We start from the raw sequence: 19,304 nt of genomic DNA, 5'->3' as shown, positions 1-19,304 counted from the left end.
AATGATCTCTGTTTGTTTTAAAGGAAACCATTCAATATCACAGTAATCCAAGTCTATGCCCCGACCAGTAATGCTGAAGAAGCAGAAGATGAAGAAGGTTGAAAGTTCTATGAAGACCGACAATACCTTCTAGAACTAACACCCAAAAAAAGATGTCCTTTTCATTATAGGGGACTGGAATGCAAAAGTAGGAAGTCAAGAAATACCTGGAGTAACAGGAAAATTTGGCCTTGGAGTGCACAATGAAGCAGTGCAAAGGTTAATAGAGTTTTGCCAAGAGAACCCACTGGTCATAGCAAACACCCGCTTCCAACAACACAAGGGAAGACTACACATGGACATCACCACATAGTCAATGCCCAAATAGGATTGATTATATTCTTTGCAGCCAAAGACAAAGAAGCTCTATACAGTCAGCAAAAACAAGACCAGGAGCTGACTATGTCTTGGATCATGATCTACTTATTGCCAAATTCCGATTTAATTGAAGAAAGTAGGGAAAACCACTAGACCATTCAGGTATGACCTAAATAAAATCCCTTACAAATATACAGTGGAAGTGACAAACAGATTCAAGAGATTAGATCTGATAGAGTACCTGAAGAACTATGGATGGAGGTTTGTGACATTGTATAGAAGGCAGGGATCAAGACCATTCCCTAGAAAAAGAAATGCAAAAAGGCAAAATGGTTATCTGAGGAGGCCTTACAAATAGCTGAGAAAAGAAAGAAGTGAAAGGCAAAGGAGAAAAGGAAAGATATACCCATTTGAATGCAGAGTTCCAAAGAATAACAAGGAGAGATAAGAAAGCCTTACTCAGTGATCAATGTAAAGAAATAGAGGAAAACAATAGAATGGGAATGACTAGAGATCTGTTCAAGAAAATGAGAGATACCAAGGAAACATTTCATGCAAAGATGGGCACAATAAAGGACAGAAATGGTATGAACCAAACAGAAGCAGAAGATATTAAGAAGAGGTGGCAAGAATACACAGAAGAACTATACAAAAAAGATCTTAATGACCTAGATAACCACGATGATGTGATCACTCACCTATGGACAGACATCCTGGAATGTGAAGTCAAGTGGGTGTTAGGAAGCATCTCTACTAACAAAGCTAGTGGAGGTGATGGAATTCCAGTTGAGCTATTTCAAATCCTGAAAGATGATGCTGTGAAAGTGCTGCACTCAATATGTCAGCAAATTTGGAAAACTCGGCAGTGGCCACAGTGCTGGCAAAGGTCAGTTTTCATTCCAATCCCAATGAAAGGCAAGTAAATTAAAGTTCAAAATTCTCCAAGCCAGGCTTCAACAGTACATGAATCGTGAACTTCCAGATATTCTAGCTGGATTTAGAAAAGGCAGAGGAACCAGAGATCAAACTGACAACCTCTACTGGATCATTGAAAAAACAAGAAAGATCCAGAAAAACGTCTACTTTTGCTTTATTGACTATGCCAAAGCCTTTGACTGTGTGGATCACAACAAACTGTGTAAAATTCTTAAAGAGATAGGAATACCAGACCACCTGACCTGCCTCTTGAGAAATCTGTATGTAGGTCAGGAAGCAACAGTTAGAACTGGACATGAAACAACAGACTGGTTCCAAACAGGAAAAGGAGTACGTCAAGACTGTATATTGTCACCCTGCTTATTTAACTTATATGCAGAGTACAAAATGCAAAATGCCAGACTGGATGAAGCACAAGCTGGAATTAAGCTTGCCAGGAGAAAAAACAGTAATCAATAACCTCAGATATGCAGATGACACCACCCGTATGGCAGAAAGCAGGAAAGAACTAAAGAGCCTCTTGATGAAAGTGAAAGAGTAGAGTGAAAAGGCTGGCTTAAAACTCAACATTCAGAAAATGAAGATCATTGCATCTGGTCCCATCACTTCATGGGAAATAGATGGGGAAACAGTGGCTGACTTTATTTTTCTGAGCTCCAAAATCACTGCAGATGGTGACCGCAGCCATGAAATTAAAAGACACTTACTCCTTGGAAGGAAAGTTATGACCAACCTAGACAGCATATTAGAAAGCAGAGACGTTAGTTTACCAACAGAGGTCCGTCTACTCAAAGCTATGGTTTTCCAGTAGTCATGTATGGATTTGAGAGTTGGACTATAAAGAAAGCTGAGCACCGAAAAATTGATGCTTTTGAACTGTGATGTTGGAGAAAACTCCTGAGAGTCCTTTGGACTGCAAGGATATCCAACCAGTCCATCCTAAAGGAAATCAGTCCTGAATATTCATTGGAAGAACTTATGCCGAAGCTGAAACTCCAATACTTTGGCCACCTGATGTGAAGATCTGACTCATTTGAAAAGACCCTGATGCTGGGAAAGATTGAGGGCAGGAGGAGAAGGGGATGACAGAGGACGAGACGGTTGGATGGCTTCACCGACTCAATGGACTTGAGTTTGGGTAAACCCCGGGAGTTGGTGATGGACTTGAGTTTGGGTAAACTCCAGGAGTTGGTGTGCTGCAGTCCATGGGGTCACAGAGAGTCGGAGATGACTGAGTGACTGAACTGAACTGATGAAATTCCCCCAAAGTTGTCAAAATTACAAAGATTAAGAATTACAAAGACCTGATTATAAGATCTTCTAGCACCTTATTTCTATGAGTGTGAAGGCAAAGGGAATCTTCACTTAACAGATATCACAGGAAACCTACACAAACAGCCTGTGGTACTGTTTCCAAATCTCAGAGAATTTTCCTGGTTTCACTTCCCGTTTTCCATCAGGCATTGCTTCATGCTTTTTGGGTTTCATGCTAAAACACATCATGATTCTATCTCCCTACCTAACTTCTTGGTTTGATGATTTGTCATACCCACTTCATTTTGCCTTTAGATGTTTTTTCAAATCCTAATATCTTTATTTATTTGCTTCAGAACTTTTGTACAAACTAAAGCATTACAGAGAGTGCTAAAGCCCCCTCGTGCACATCTCTCTAATTCCAATCCCATAGCTGCTTTCTTGAATTTGATATTTGTCATTCTATTCATGCTTTATATCAATACTAACGTCAGCTGTATCCATAGACATTTATATGATTTTCTTTTGCAGGTTTACTGAATTCATTGTTAGGCAATTTGCTTTTTAAACTTAGCATTCTGTTTTTGAGATTTGTCCATATTAACTTATGTAACTATTTTAATTGCTGTATTCAGCATTAGCACACCACAATTTATTCGTCCATTCTTCTGTTAATGAGTATTTTAAAATGTTTTTTTGTTATTAAGAAATAATAAGGCAATGAAAATTCTTGTAATAGGTTTCTGGTACAGATGTGCAAGAATTATCTGCATTATGTACCCAGAAGTAGAACTGCTTGATTGAAGGTACACACATTAAAGCACATTTGCTTTACTTGTTGCTATCAAAATGCCCTACAGTGTACTTCTCTCCAATAACAAACTTATACGCACTACAGAGGGTTTCCATTTCTCTGTAGTTTCTCCAGAACTTTTTTTGTCAGGCTTAAAGACTTTTGCTAATCTGTCTGAAAAAAAAAAAAAAATATATATATATATATACACACACACACATGTATATATACATACACATGCATATGTATATGTGTATATACATAATTATGTGTGTATATATGTATAGTAAATATATATTTAAACTATACTGTATTTAAATGTAGGAGCTTTCCAGGTGATTCAGTGGTAAAGAATCCACCTACCATTGCAGGACACAGGAGATGTGGGTTCAATTCCTGGGTCAGGAAGATCCCCTGGAGAAGGAAATGGCAACTCACTCCAGTATTCTTGCCTGGAGAATCCCATGGATAGAGGAGCCTTGTGAGCTGCAGTCCATGGGGTCTCAAAGATTCTGTCATGACTGAGCAACTGAGTGCGCGCACATACATACACACACACACACACACACACACACACATATATAAAACAAAAACATGTATGCCTCTCTGACCTCTTGTGAAGTTCAGCTTTTTTGGGGATTCTTTGTGTGAATGGCCTGTTATGCTTTTCAAATTTTTCTGTGGTCTGTTTTTGTTTTTTCTCTTATTAATTTTAGGAGTCCTTTATAAATTCTGAGCATTAGTCATCTGACAGTTGTATACTAACAAATATCTTCTCCAAGACCAAAACTCTGTCTTTTAAATTTTTATGTGTGGTGTATTTTTCAGTATATAAAATTAAGTTTAAGGCAGTTAAATCCACTAATCATTTTCCCTATGTAGAATTTATAATCTTTGTATCTTGTTATTTCTACACAAACATCAATGAAATATGCTCTTACAGTTTCTTCTACAAGTTGTAAGTCTTGTTGTATACATTTAAGTTATTAATTCATTAGAATTTCTTTTACCCATAGTGTGAGGTTGGGGCATGGGTCTATTTATTTTTGTATAGATAACCAATTGTTCCACTGCAATGTATTGGAACTGGTTTATCTTTTCCACGAAGAATTGATGCTTTTGAACTGTGGTGTTGGAGAAGACTCTTGAGAGTTCCAACCAGTCCATTCTGAAGGAGATCAGCCCTGGGATTTCTTTGGAAGGAATGATGCTAAAGCTGAAACTCCAGTACTTTGGCCACCTCATGCGAAGAGTTGACTCATTGGAAAAGACTCTGATGCCGGGAGGGATTGGGAGCAGGAGGAGAAGGGGACGACAGAGGATGAGATGGCTGGATGGCATCACTGACTCGATGGACGTGAGTCTGAGTGAACTCTGAGAGTGGCAAAGAGTCGGACACAACTGAGCGACTGAACTAAACTGAACTGATCTTTTCCACATAATTTGTAATGCCATCTCTGCTTCACATTAATTTTGCCACTTCTTCACATATACGTCTATATCTGTGTTCCAGAGGTGTGTTTGTTCTTGTCTACACCAATACCATACTCTCTTAATTATTATGACTCAATGGCACCCCACTCCAGTACCTTGCCTGGAAAATCCCATGGACGGAGGAGCCTGGTAGGCTGCAGTCCATGGGGTTGCGAAAAGTCGAACACGACTGAGCGACTTCCCTTTCACTTTTCACTTTTGTGCATTGGAGAAGGAAATGGCAACCCACTCCAGTGTTCTTGCCTGGAGAAACCCAGGGACGAGGGAAGCTGGGGCTGCCGTCTATGGCGTCACACAGAGTCGGACACGACTGAAGCGACTTAGCAGCATGGTAAGTAAACAAACCTTCATGCATGATAGTTGTCCTGACATCAGAATCCCATCCCTGAAAAATTATTTTGACAATTCTTTGTCCTTTATGCATCTATACTTATTTAAGTACTGACTTCTAAATTCCTTAAGTAAATTGGGATTTTGATTAAAATATCCATTGCATTTATAGGTTACTTTTGGGGAATGTTATCATCTTTTACACATGTTTTTCCATTTCTTCAAGCTCCTTTTCTGTCCTCCAATGATCTTTATAATATTTCTATGAAAGGAATTGGGTGTTTTTTGTTAGAATCATTCCTAGGTACTTTAGTATCTTTTTGTTGATAGAATGTTATAAAATGTATTATTATTTAAATATAAAATGTATTTTATTTTCTCACTGGAAAATACTACAGCATATGCTGTTTCTTAAAATGGAATTCCTTCTTTTAATAAGACATATGCACTACTTTTGTTTTAAAAAATCTTGATTTGAATCATTTTGACATTAACTCCCAAACAGATGATAAAATTCAACCTAGGGCTTTGAGAAACTTCTCAAGCAGTTTTTGTAATTTTCACGTCTATATATGCTCCTTCAGAAGAACATATTAGCTGTCAAGGTGTCCGGTTTTAAAATAAAATTTAAAAAATAATTTAGCATTCATATAGCAAGATTAGGTAAAATCAAAAAACCACTTCTGATATAGTAAAGTGAAAACAGCCCAAAGAAACAGGTTTTCAAGGACAAAGGACAAAGGAAGCAAAACTAGAAAAAGTGAGGGAACATAAAATTGGACTAATGGAGAAAAATCTAAAGAACCTGCAAGTAAAGATTAGAAGCTGGATTTAAGAAGGTGCGAAGAAAGCAATAACCAGTAAGAAAAGAAACTTGATGGAAGTGACGAATGAAAGAATGTGTTATGTGCTTAGCTTGAAATTGTTGCTACCTTGAAAAACTATTTTTCCCCCTCTGGGTTTTAATTATATCTTTTGCAATAACCAAAGTTTTCTGTAATCTCCAGGGCAGGCATTTTCAGAATGGAGTAGGTGTTGCTATGAAGAGGCCAGTATGTGGATGCACAAGTGGGAGGGAAGATACTAGATGACAAACTGTGTGGAAGAATTGGAAGAAAACAGTATATAAAGATCAGAAGTAGAGACAATTCTCATGAAGAAGAAGAAAAAAAAAGGGTCATTTTAATGAAACATTCTAAAGCTACATTTTAGGAGAAGTGCCATTCTTCAGTAAGCTCATTTAGAATAAGGGAGGGGGAAAAGGGTATGCACATAGTCTGAGAAAAAGATATATTCAGCCTCAAAGGAATATGCTATTATTCCTTATTTCTCTTTTTGTATGAATTCTGAAATGTGCTCATCTTATCAGCAACTGTTATATCCTATGCTGTATACTGGATGCTAGATTCAAAGTCCTTTTATTATTATTTTTTTTTATTTCAAAGATTCATTTAGGGATGCATGCTTTTTGATTCTCAAATGTCATCTCAATTTAGCTATATTCATGTGTCCTTTTATAAATGGAAAGATTTTACCCTGGGTAGGGTTGGTTAAAAGAATATTGCAGAGATGGTCGCCTAAGATGTAAGATCTGAAGGGCAATACAATTCTCTCCTTCGCTCACCCAGCACCTTTTTCATCTCGTGCTGCAACCTGAAATTCCACCATTGACATTTCACTGCTTTGGACTACTGTTGATGTGTGTACTAATAGTGGAGTGTAGATGAGTTTATCAGGCCATTTCTTTCAGTATAAAGAAGAGAAATTGGGAGATGTAATAGCATTGCCTTATAGATGGGACTCAAAATGATAGAAAAGAATTGTTTTGCATATCATTGCATATATAGTGCTTAAGAGAGTATACACTTCATAAATATTGGCTGAATGAATGAATGAAAAGGATAGAGAAGTATATTTGTATAATATCACATTATATATTGGTAAAATTAACAAAACATTCAATAACATTAATGAATCTTAGCTATATAATATTAAAGAGAAATAGTAAGAACTCTGAATAGCATAGCATAGAAACTTTGAGTGAATGAAAGTTGCTCAGTTGTGTCCGACTCTTTGCAACTCCATGCACTTATACAGTCCATGGAATTCTCTAGGCCAGAATACTGGACTGGGTAGCCTTTCCCTTCTCCAGGGGAATCTTCCCAACCCAGGGATCAAACCCAGCTCTCCCACATTGCAGGCATATTCTTTACCAGCTGAGCCACAAGGGATGTCCAAGAATACTGGAGTGGGTAGCTTATCCCTTCTCCAGCAGATCTTCCCAACCTAGGAATCGAACCGAGGTCTCCTGCACTGCAGGCAGATTCTTTCCCAACTGAGCTATGAGGGAAGCACAATAGTAACTTTTCATAAAATTAAATCAAATAACACACACACAAACACTTACTCCTCTGCTGCACATTTTAGGAATACAAATATTTGTAATAAGTTAAATAAAGGAAATAAAGAAAATGTTGGATACAGGATTCAGGTTCAGGGAAGGTAGGTGAATGAAGTAGAGGAGGTTACTCTATGAACGCTATGGTGAGATAAAACTTATTCTTAAGTTTATAGACTCTATGTTGGCCATTGGTTTCAAGAGTGTTTGTTCCAATATTACAAATTAGTAACTCAATAGATAGAAATGCATGGATTAATAATGTGTTCTTATTAATATGTATTATTATTCAGTTCAGTTCAGTCGCTCAGTCGTGTCTGACTCTTTGCGACCCCATGAATTGCAGCACACCAGGCCTCCCTGTCCATCATCAACTCCCGGAGTTCACTCAAACTCATGTCCATCGAGTCAGTGATGCCATCCAGTATTCTCATCCTCTGTCATCCCCTTCTCCTCCTGCCCCCAATCCCTCCTAGCATCAGAGTCTTTTCCAATGAGTCAACTCTTCACATCAGGTGGCCGGGGTATTGGAGTTTCAGCTTTAGCATCAGTCCTTCCAATGAACACCCAGCACTGACCTCCTTTAGGATGGACTGGTTGGATCTCCTTGCAGTCCAAGGGCACATCATTAATAATTATTAATACAAATCCAAGATTACTGGTATACCAGAAGTCCAAACTAATTAAATACATGCATATATAGAAGGAAAGAGAAATAACTCAGTTAGGACTGAGGTTTGCTAGAATAAGACAGCCCACACTACAGTGCTCACTGCTGGGTTAGAGAATGTGGAAGAGGAGACAGCCAGTGAGGAACATGCCCCTCCATGGTTTTCCATAGAGAGAAATATTTAGTTTTCCCACTAGAGGACATGAGAGGTATCTACTGAAAAAATCCTGAAACACAGTTAGCTGAATAAAGAGCAAATTATCTACCATCACAGAGGCTCATTAAAACTGTACAACTTATTATTTGCTCCAGAAATGAGGATCTTAACATCATGATCAATCATTGGAAATCTTTGTTTTCATAGTTCTAAATCTTCCATATTCTTTTTATGAATGTAATTTTATATTCTTAAAATTATTTGTTTTGTATACTATAAATACTTCATGTTTTTAAAGACGTGGGATATAAGTAACAGAATTAAAAAACACATGCCACAAATGGCTAAAACCTTTAGTTTAGAAATAGGGAAATAATTAACTGCAAAGGCTAGCAGAATCCTCTTGATTTGGGTGGAGGGTGTTTCTCTGCTGCAACTATATGTTAACTATTGCACTTCAACAGGAAGGATGTCTACAAAATAATATTTATAACAATTTGACCAAGTAGCATATTCAGTTGAAATAACTAAAAAAGATACTTGACTTTAGCTCTTGGCTATATGTTTCAAAACCATGTGTTTCAGTTTTGAAATCAGCCTGAAGCAGACTCTTAAATTTTCTTTTTCTAGGTACTATTGTAAAAATGTTATGAGTACTTTCGGTTTCAAGGTGGCAGTGAGCAAAAATTTCTATTCCCTTTGCTTTCTAAAATGGCCCCCAAGATAATAGAATTAGCAAAAAAGAAACAAAAAGTACAAAACTGATCCTGAACAAAACTAGGAGATATCAGTATCCCTAAGCACAGGATGTGAAAACCACTGGAGTCATCCAGTGACTCGGCAAGCAAAATCAAGTGCGACTCAGTGTCTGTGGAGGAGGTTACTTGGAAAGACTCAGGAACACTTGCACTTAGAGTTAGCAGATACTTGGGGATCTGATTTTCTTATGTTTCTTTGTGAAAGTCCATATAAATTACCCATTCTTAGTCCCTGCATAAGTCAAGAGGCAGACTGGTAGAAACTGAAACAGAGCCAAGTACAACTATAGGACTTGTGGGGCCCAGTACAAATGAAAAGGTGGGGCCATTATTCACAAATGAATTTCAAGATGACTACATTCTCATTGTAAAAAATGAAAGTGCAGGGTCTTTCTAAGTGCAAGTATACAAGTGTATCAAGCCACCCATGAAGGTGGCTCTGCAGAGAGCCTCCATGCTCAGAAACACCAGGTAGAGAGGAGGGCAGGAGTGAAGTATGTTACTAAAAATGAAATTACATTAATATCTAATGTAATATCTACTCAATGGTGAGGTATCATTCCCACCATCATTCACCACAACCTTCCTGTCATTCAGGCTATTCACTCCTTGAGAAGTCTGGAGAAGCCACCTATACAGAAACTGAACATTTAGAACATAGAGGTAGATACTAGCATTCCCAGCAAAAAATCTATCAAATGCACGCAGTGACAGAACACCTAGAGATAATCTTCATTCACCTGGAGACAGGTCTCACCCATATACACAGAGCTTATGGAGGCTTTAGTATTTCACTGAGAGAGTTACCAGGGATCTGAGAAAATAAACACACAACAACAACACTAAAAGAGCTATAAACAGAGAAAAACAGAAACAATGTAGGGGACAACAATATTTCAAAAGAAAATGTTAATATTGAAAACAATCATATTCATAATAGTGTCAGATTGCCTTCTGGCCACACTTTTTGCTTTATATTTTCTGCTATCACAGAGGAGCTGGAAACTGAGAAACCTCATTTCTCAAGATCTTTGCCAGCAGTTTCGATGCCAATGAGAAGCCCTTTCATGATTCAGATTCAGAAGGCAGAAGAACAACTAAAGCTGTTATGGCTACTTCAAGATTGGAAAGCAAGAATGTGATTTTAAGAGGCAGCAGGTGTGCAGTTTTGCCAGTGGCTTTCAAGCATTATGTTGTGAAAATTGCTTTGGTGCTGCAGGCATCAATCATGGTTTTCTCAGATTCCTATATCTTCCTAATTTCCTAAAAGCTAGTGGTGGCTTTATCTAATCTATGTATCATAAGCCTTTCCATGATATTAAGAACCCATTACTCTGAATTAAACACGTTGCTATTTAAAACATCTAGTGGAGTTTCTGTTCTCCTGATGGATCTCTGACTGATGAAATAATAGGTAACGTATATTTAGTGTTTGGTATGTAACAAAACTGCTTATTTATTGTATTTTATACTTGAAGTTCATTTTATTTATTTTACCTATATTTTTATATTATTCAAACGACAAACTATTAGAATGATACTGACATGACACGAGCAATGATATGTCTTTTGTCTTACATTCCTTAATCCCTATTCCCATCCCAACAATATGTAACAATTTAAAATATATATTTCTTTACCATTCTAGTTTTTGTAATTGAAAATATCAGTACTTGGAATAAAAACTCAAAGAGATAAAAGAATAGAAGAGAAATAATATGATATTTATGATATATGTTTGGGGGATTGAAAATCCATTTAATAGGAAGTCTACAAAGAGAAAGCTAAGGGGTATTATACAAGCCCTCCCCCTGCAAAGCTTCTTAGAACTGAAAGATATAGTTATACATGCTAGAAATTTCTCTGAGTCCTCAGTACAAAAATCTAACTGAAGGTACTAGAGATAAACGCCAAGGATACAGAGAATATCTAATAAACTTCAGAAAGAAAAAAGTACATCAGTACAAATAACTGGGTATCAAAATGACATCAGACTTCTCAAAAGTAGTATTAGAAACTAGAAAGCAATATAATAATGTCTTAACTATTCTGGATAAAATGATTTTAACCCAAATTTTTATGATGAGCCTAAGTATCAATCAAATATGAAGGTAATATTGGAACATCTTATTGACATCAAATTCTCAAAAACATTAGGCTCCTCTGAACTCCAAGAAGCTACTGAAGAACATGCTCCATCAAAATAAAGAAGAAAACAAAATGGTAAAATGTAGGATTCAAGAGATAAGAAATTCTGTATGGGAAAGAGAAGTAGGCACACCAAGGACCATAGTTTTATAATAACAGACTAAAGTAGGCAATTGGGCTATATAAGAACATAAAGACAGAAGACAGAAAAATGAAACTGGTAAAGATTGTCTGAAGTTTGATGTCAGGAACTATGCAAGAGATTTGAAGAAGAATAAGCAGATGGAAAACAAAGGGGCAATGATTTCCTCTGAACAATATAAAAATTACACAGAAAGGTAGTATAATCATAGTGTACTAACTTGTACCAACAATGAGCCCTATACACAGGACATATTGATGAAAACATTAAATACAGGTTCAACAACAGCCCAAAGATCATATTAACAAGAACAACAGGAGGAAGGAAAGGAGACAAGTGGGATGTGAAGGACTGTTGGTTTCCATAATCACTATTTTGACAAAGGTTAATAAGAATTGATTGAGGATGAGATCAGGTATAAACACTGTCATAAATTATGCATTTATTTACTACTCTAAATGATTCAGAAGCTTATGAATGTTGACACAGCTGCAGATTCTAGGTTTTTAAGATTCTTTTAGGGAAAATGTATTACGAAAATTACGCCTGAGATAATAATGCTAAGTCACTTCAGTCGTGTCCAACTCTGTGTAACCCCATAGACGGCAGCCCACCAGGCTCGCCCGTCCCTGGGATTCTCCAGGCAAGAACACTGGAGTGGGTTGCCATTTCCTTCTCCAATGCATGAAAGTGAAAAGTGAAAGTGAAGTCGCTCAGTTGTGTCCAACTCTTAGCGACCCCATGGATTGCAGCCTACCAGGCTCCTCCGTCCATGGGATTTTCCAAGCAAGAGTACCAGAGTGGGGTGCCATAAGGGTCACATCAAACTCTCTGGAAATATGACTCTTACCCTGTAGGACCACCTTTCATGTAGATCCTGCACCTAGGACTCTGTGGTTATGTATTGAAACACATGCTGGGCCTGGCATTTCTCTTCAATATTAGAGTTTCATTAAAAAAATGCATTGCATTTAGACATTAAGTATATTTTCCACTTATTACCTTCAGCTTCTTCAGGTTACTTTTTTTTTTTTTTTTCTATTCCAAGCACATTCTTAAATGAAATGCCACTTAGTTAGAATAAGGGTCAAACACCTCAATTCTGTAAGAATCTCCTGGATTGAGACTTTAGACAATAATGATTCTGTGAAGCCTTTTATCATCATTTCCCTTGTCAATCAATAGGCCACAAAGGTATTAATTTGACCATTAAAAAATATGATAGCAATTCATTTTTATTTTAAAAATTAAAAATTCTGATATTTCAAAATTAAGTATAAGGATAAGGCTCTTAATGCCTTTAATGCTTGAAATACATGGGGACACAGTTTCAGTAGATCAGTGCAATACTACTCTTTTGTCCACATTTTTCACTAATAATTCACATACCTTTCAGCAGTCCTTGACAAGTGATTTGTACATCCTTCTGATAAGTCCTCTTTTTAGTCACAGAATAAAAAAAAAAAAAAGGAAGAGAAAAAGAAGTTTGAAGGAGACACTCAAATCTAAATTTAATCATTGAATGAAAAATAAAAATTAGCCCTTTTCCATCTTCCTTCTTGTTAAATTTTTGGTGGGACTCCAACTAACCAAAGAATAGGAGCTGCTAAAAAGACCACTGCATTTAATTCTAGCCTCCTAAATAATACTTCATATATATATATATATCCTCCAAGAAGAAATTTTCATTTTAATGCTCCTACAGTGTGGGAATAGTAGATTGGAACTGAAATGCTACCTTGCTTCCCCAAGAAACAATTTGACTGGTCAAATTTAACTGGCTCAGTGGGAAATTTTCCATCATTTAGAAAGACCATAAATGAAGCATCTGAGCTGTTTGCTTAGCTCTCTGACCTCTCTCTTAGCTCAGGGATAATGAAGCTTGATAGTAGTAATGTGCTAAAATCATTTACCTCTATGAAGGCTTGAAAATCTTATCCTATAAACTATGATGATCTTTAAAGTTTTTCAGAAGTTTTGCACTAAATCAGCTAGATCCTTAACTTTTTTCTGGGATTGTTCTCAGACATTTAAAATGTTTTTTTCCTTCCTTGTGGGTTTAAGCAAATATTTCTTAAGAATCTATTAACAGTTGGCTGCGACTTAAGGATAAAGACTTCAGCTTTCAAGTTGGTTTTAATATTGGTTTTGGCTCATGAATAAATATTAGCTTGTTTGAATTATCTATTTATCACAAGGCAAAACAGAAAATTTTTCATCTTTTCTCCATATTTTTTTTCATTTTTCTTATGCAATCACAAACTGTTTAAAATCACTTTAGTTTATCCCAGAGTAACATAACTTTATATTCCTCCTAAGTGACTTTCCAATAAATACCATTTCCTTCCTTTTTTTTTTAATGCAAGCATAAAACAGCCTAATATTTGTCAAAGCTCTTATACCAGACAGGGGACCAAAGCAAATCATCTGGTTTATTCTGCAATTTTAAGGCAGGAACATACCGCTGATTATATTATCAAATGCAGCCAGCTGTAGTTTGAGATAGCCTATTAGTGAGAAAGGTTGATATAACCAATCAACAAATAAACAGGTAAAAATCTTTTCATTTCATTTGATGTGATTCTGACAAATGAGAGGAACATGACCCTATTAGTATTAAGAACAATAAGGTAGAAAACCACTCACAGAACAATCAGTGTGGCAAAATTAGATCATGGTCAAATTGCCTCCCTCCTTTAATAGACTTTTTACTCTGAAGCCACCTGCCCTGGAGTGTCTAAACCCTGCATCAGGCTGATGTCATTATGGATGCATTATTTTGACTTTCTCAGATAAGTTTGTCTTCAGAGGCCTAACGGTTATCCTTTAGATTACAGGAACCTGGAGCAGTTGTTGTTCAGTCACTCAGTCTTTGCCACCCCAGGGACTGCAGCATGCTTGGCTTACTTGTCCTTCACCATCTCCCAGAGCTTGCTCAAACTCATGTCCTTTGAAGCGGTGATGCCATCCAACCATCCTGTCCTCTGCCATCTGCTTCTCCTCCTGTCTTCAGTCTTTCCCAGCATCAGGGCTTTTCTAATGAGTTGACTCTTTGCATCAGGTGGGCAAAGTATTGGAGCTTCAGTTTCAGCATCAGTCCTTCCAATTCATATTCAGAGTTAATTTCCTTTAGGATTGACTGGTTTGATCTCTTTGCAGTCCAAGAGACTCTCAAGAACAGTGATAAAAGTCAATAGGAGTTTATCAAGCAGTTGCCTTTATTCGCTAGAGCAGTAGCTGGTTTCTCTTGTTGTTTTAGAATCCTTATACAAGCTTGTATACCTAAAGCTGATGGTGAAAGGGTATAGATATGTAAGTCTTCACAGAGTTATTTTATGAAAATCTGGACTGTTTTTTCATTTTCTGGAAAATTGTGTAGGAAGTAAAAGTGTTACAAAGATATCTTGCTTTTAAGTTGCAATTTGGGGAAGCAATACATTTTAAGTGAAATATATATTGAGGAAAAGACAGCAGGTATGGTTCTTTCTAGATAGACATGACCATCATTAGGAATCTGGACAAAACTTTAAAGTCTGGAACAGATTTGAGCATGGTAAGCAGACACAGATAAAGCTTCCAGAATGGAAAGGATAATGATTATTCTTCTAGAGTCATGCTGTGGCTCTGAGATTAAATGTATACAGAGATTTACAGACACTTGAACAGATTCTGATAATTGGTCCAATGGTCAGTTGTTGACCATTTATGAGCACTTAAACTGTTAAAAGCAATATACTAAACACCACAGATGGTATAAGCTTAAGTGGGCAAATTAGGGTAGATGAGAATCAAATCTGTGGGATTAGAAATGCATACACGTTCAACAAAATCAACGTGCACAGGAACAGGCAAGTTGGCCCAGGGCAATAGTGATCTATAATTCATCAGCGCTTCTTGTGGGCCAGTAGTTCTCTTCTCACTATTGATTTCTGTTCTGCTGTCAAGATTCAACCAGACCCATCATGCCTGAGCAGCCCTTTGGCTCAGGCTTTTCCCTTTTCCTTCAGAGCCTCCACTTGACTTGATTACAGTGAGTGAGCTTAATAAAGCAACATTTCCTAAGTTCACTATAACATGAGTCATTGGGACACATGTTCAATGCAGATTCCCAGAGTCAATCCCTATAAACACTGAATTGATAAGACAGAAACTCTGTATTAAGAAAAAGTTAATCTCCCTTAATCAACTCCTATGCACAGGCCAATATAGGAAACAATATAATGAATGTTTCATCCTAGATGAAATATGTTTATTTCAAGGAATTAGTATTTTCTTTTCTTGGCTGTGCCCCATGGCATGTGGGATCTTAGTTTCCCAACCAAGGGTAGAAACCACACCCCTTGCATTGGAAGTCTGGAGTCTTAACCACTGGATTTTAAATAATACTTTATCTTCCCCAAAGGCAGTAGGGACTGGATGGAAGATTCAGTATTCTCTATTCAGTATTCAATAGTCATCCTCTGTTCTAAGATATTTAGTTTTTCGAGATGCATGTGTGAAAAAGTCACAACATAGTCTTTGACCACAAGGAGCTTAACAGACATGTTAATGGTTATATGTGGCTTTATTATTATTTGTAAGCTAAGTAAGAAATCATACATACAGGCTTACCTCATAAGCTTACCACATACATATTCTATGTGATATTTCTATTGGAAACATTATGGTGTCTATTCAATTAGATAATGTTAAACACAGACTGCTCAAGATAAGATAGGAGCAAAATTTGTCTATCCAAGACCAGAGTGCTAGAAGGTGCAGAGTTCCATGGCGATGGTGAGGAAGTTAATACAAGGCGCAGCTGCAGCTATTAGCATTTCAGAATGGGTTGGATATAGTTGTAACATGAGATAGAAATCAAGATTGATAGGTAATATATTTCATAATTGGTAGATTTTTCTTCCTTCTACATTTCCTATTCAAAGTTTTTTTTTTTTTTTTTTTGATCTCCCATATTCTTTATTAAGAGATTCCCTGGTGGCTCAGATGGCAAAGCATCTGCCTGCAATATGGGAGACCCGGGTTTGATCCCTGGGTTGGGAAGATCTCCTGGAGAAGGAAATGGCAACCCACTCCACTATTCCTGCCTGGAGAATCCCAGGGACGGAGGAGCCTGGTAGGCTACAGTCCATGGGGTCGCAAAGAGTCAGACACGACTATGTGACTTCACTTCACTTCACTTCACTTCACTTCATTCTTTATTAAACCCGTCATACACTTAACAACCATTCATTAAATAACTCTTCCTCTTCATTGGATGAATTATTTCTGTACCAGTTGCAAATTGTGCACATCTATGGAACCAGATCTTTCTTTACTCTCTATCCCAATGTGGTGAAAATCATACATAGTTGCCAGCTTCTACCTGCTTTTTCTGAGAGCATAGAAAAGAGCCTGAGTCTCTTGAAAGGTCCAAGAGTATCAGGTAGATAATACATAAACTAGAAAAAGATTATGTCTTCCTCTCCTTCCTTTATTTTCCTTTATCAGTTTGGTGACGATTAAAGCTTTCCTTCACCAACACTGAGTCAAAGATGCCAGCAAAAAAAAAAAAAAGCATATGTTGTTAAACAGAAAGAGAGGTAAGATTCATTTAATTAGGGCCAAGGATGAGAAATCATGAGCATATTATAGGCTGAAGTTCTCAGAAGAAGCACTGGTGATGGAATTAGGCTCAGGAAGGAATCTGTAGTGATTTCCTTCTTTCCTTGGAAAGTTGATGGCACAGAGGAAATGGCAGTCTATGGTGCTGGTATTCCACTTAGCTTATTCCCACAAGCACACCTCAGCTTCATGAAGCCACAGTGATAAAGATGCCTATGAATTTCCAGTTTGCCTTTAAGAATGTAGAGTTATTTCATTTTCTGATTTGGTTCTTGCTGTATGCCAAATGTTGAGAAATGTCTGGAGAGTTTGAGATTCTACTGTTAATAGGTTTTTTAATTATTATTATTTTGTTTTAATTCTTTGATGGCCTTAATCTGATCTAGGAGGACCTGCAGAAAAATCCCAGTTCATGTGTGATAGCATGGTATCTGCCCAGGTAGGAGTATTGAAGCTATAGGGAGAAAAATGCTACAAATCAGGAAATTTCTCCCTGGAGAGCTTGTTACCTTTTTACCAACACACCACTGTCAGAGCAGAACTTTCCTCATCTCCTGCACATCACTGGAGGCCATCCCTTCATTCTTGGCATTAGCCAGCAGGAGTTGCAGTGGACAACTCTGAGCATTGCCACTAACATCCAACTCCAGGTGTGGTCTGGCCCTGGCTGCAAATAGGGTGCAACCCACAGTTCTTTCTGACCATAATTTTGGGGCCCCAACTTGATGGTTGTCAAGTCATGTTCTCAGAATACAAAATGAGGCCAACAAGAAGGCAATAGCTGTCCCAGGGAAAGATAAGCTTGATAATCAATGGGTACCCAAAAGCAGAACAAAAAGAAAAAGAACTAAAGAGCCTCTTGATGAAAGTGAAAGAAGAGAGTGAAAAAATTGGTTTAAAGCTCACCATTCAGAAAACTAAGATCATGGCATCTGGTCCCATCACTTCATGGGAAATAGATGGGGAAACAGTGGAAACAGTGTCAGACTTTATTTTTTTGGGCTCAAAAATCACTGCAGATGGTGACTGCAGCCATGAAATTAAAAGACACTTGCTCCTTGGAAGAAAAGTTATGACCAACCTGGACATCATATTAAAAAGCAGAGATGTTACTTTACCAACAAATGTCCATCTAGTCAAAGCTATGGGTTTTCCAGTAGTCATGTGTGGATGCGCGAGTTGGACTGTAAAGAAAGATGAGCACCAAAGAATTGATGCTTTTGAACTGTGGTGTTGGAAAAGACTCTTGAGAGTGCCTTGGACTGCAAGGAGATCCAACCAGTCCATCCTAAAGGAAATCAGTCCTGAATATTCATTAGAAGGACTGATGCTGAAGCTGAAACTCCAAATCTTTGACCACCAGATACAAAGAAATGACTCATTAGAAAAGACCCTGATGCTGGGAAAGAGTGAATGTGGGAGGAGAAGGGGACAACAAAGGATGAGATGGTTGGATGGCATCACTGACTCAATGGACATGAGTTTGAGTAGGCTCTGGGAGTTGGTGATGGACAGGGAGGCCTGGTGTGCTGCAGTCCATGGGGTTGCAAAGAGTCAAACACGACTGAGTGACTGAACTGACTGACTGACTGACTGACCCAAAAGCAAACTCACAAGTCACAGTACAATATTTTACAAGTGTTTTCTGCCCAACTGAATTTGGAAAGCAATGAAAACCATGAAATTTTAGTGTCTTCTCTCAACTGGGCACCACAGAGAGAGGTGTTTGGGAGCTGACTTCATGAAGTTTCTCACCTTTGGCTGACTTTCAGCAGTTTTCCCAGGATGCCACAAGTTCTGGAGCAAGTGCGGGTGCCTGGCAGGACTCATCCTGGACACTAGAAACCACAGAGGAAGAAAAATAATTTCCCCTCTGCCCTTGACAGTGAGTGCCTGGCTGAGACCTCTTTTGCTCTAGGGCATCTCCTAAATGGATAAGTTTATCTAAGACGGTTGGAAGTTCTCCACCATGGCCACTGTAATTCAAGACTATCTTTGGTAAGGCTAACCTATTTTTTCAGCCTTAAAACAAAATTCTATTCACCTGAGGCCTCACACTGGTTCAAGTCTAGTTTAAATAAAATCCAATTTTACCCCAGACCCAGTTCAGTTTCTAAGCTGGACCCAGCCCAGTTTTTTAAGTCCAACCTAATTTGACCCTGCTTGTTTCTGGACCAGTCCAGTGGAAGAAATGCTCGAACAAAGCCTTCAAGCTCATGATGCAAACACTGAGGCTGGGATGTGAGGAGGACTTACCTGCCAC

This window comes from Bos mutus, chromosome 4 (genome assembly GCF_027580195.1).
Source record: "Bos mutus isolate GX-2022 chromosome 4, NWIPB_WYAK_1.1, whole genome shotgun sequence".
In the NCBI taxonomy this organism is placed as follows: Eukaryota; Metazoa; Chordata; class Mammalia; order Artiodactyla; family Bovidae; genus Bos; species Bos mutus.
The sequence above is the reverse complement of the archived record's forward strand: the minus strand, read 5'-3'. Positions refer to the sequence as shown.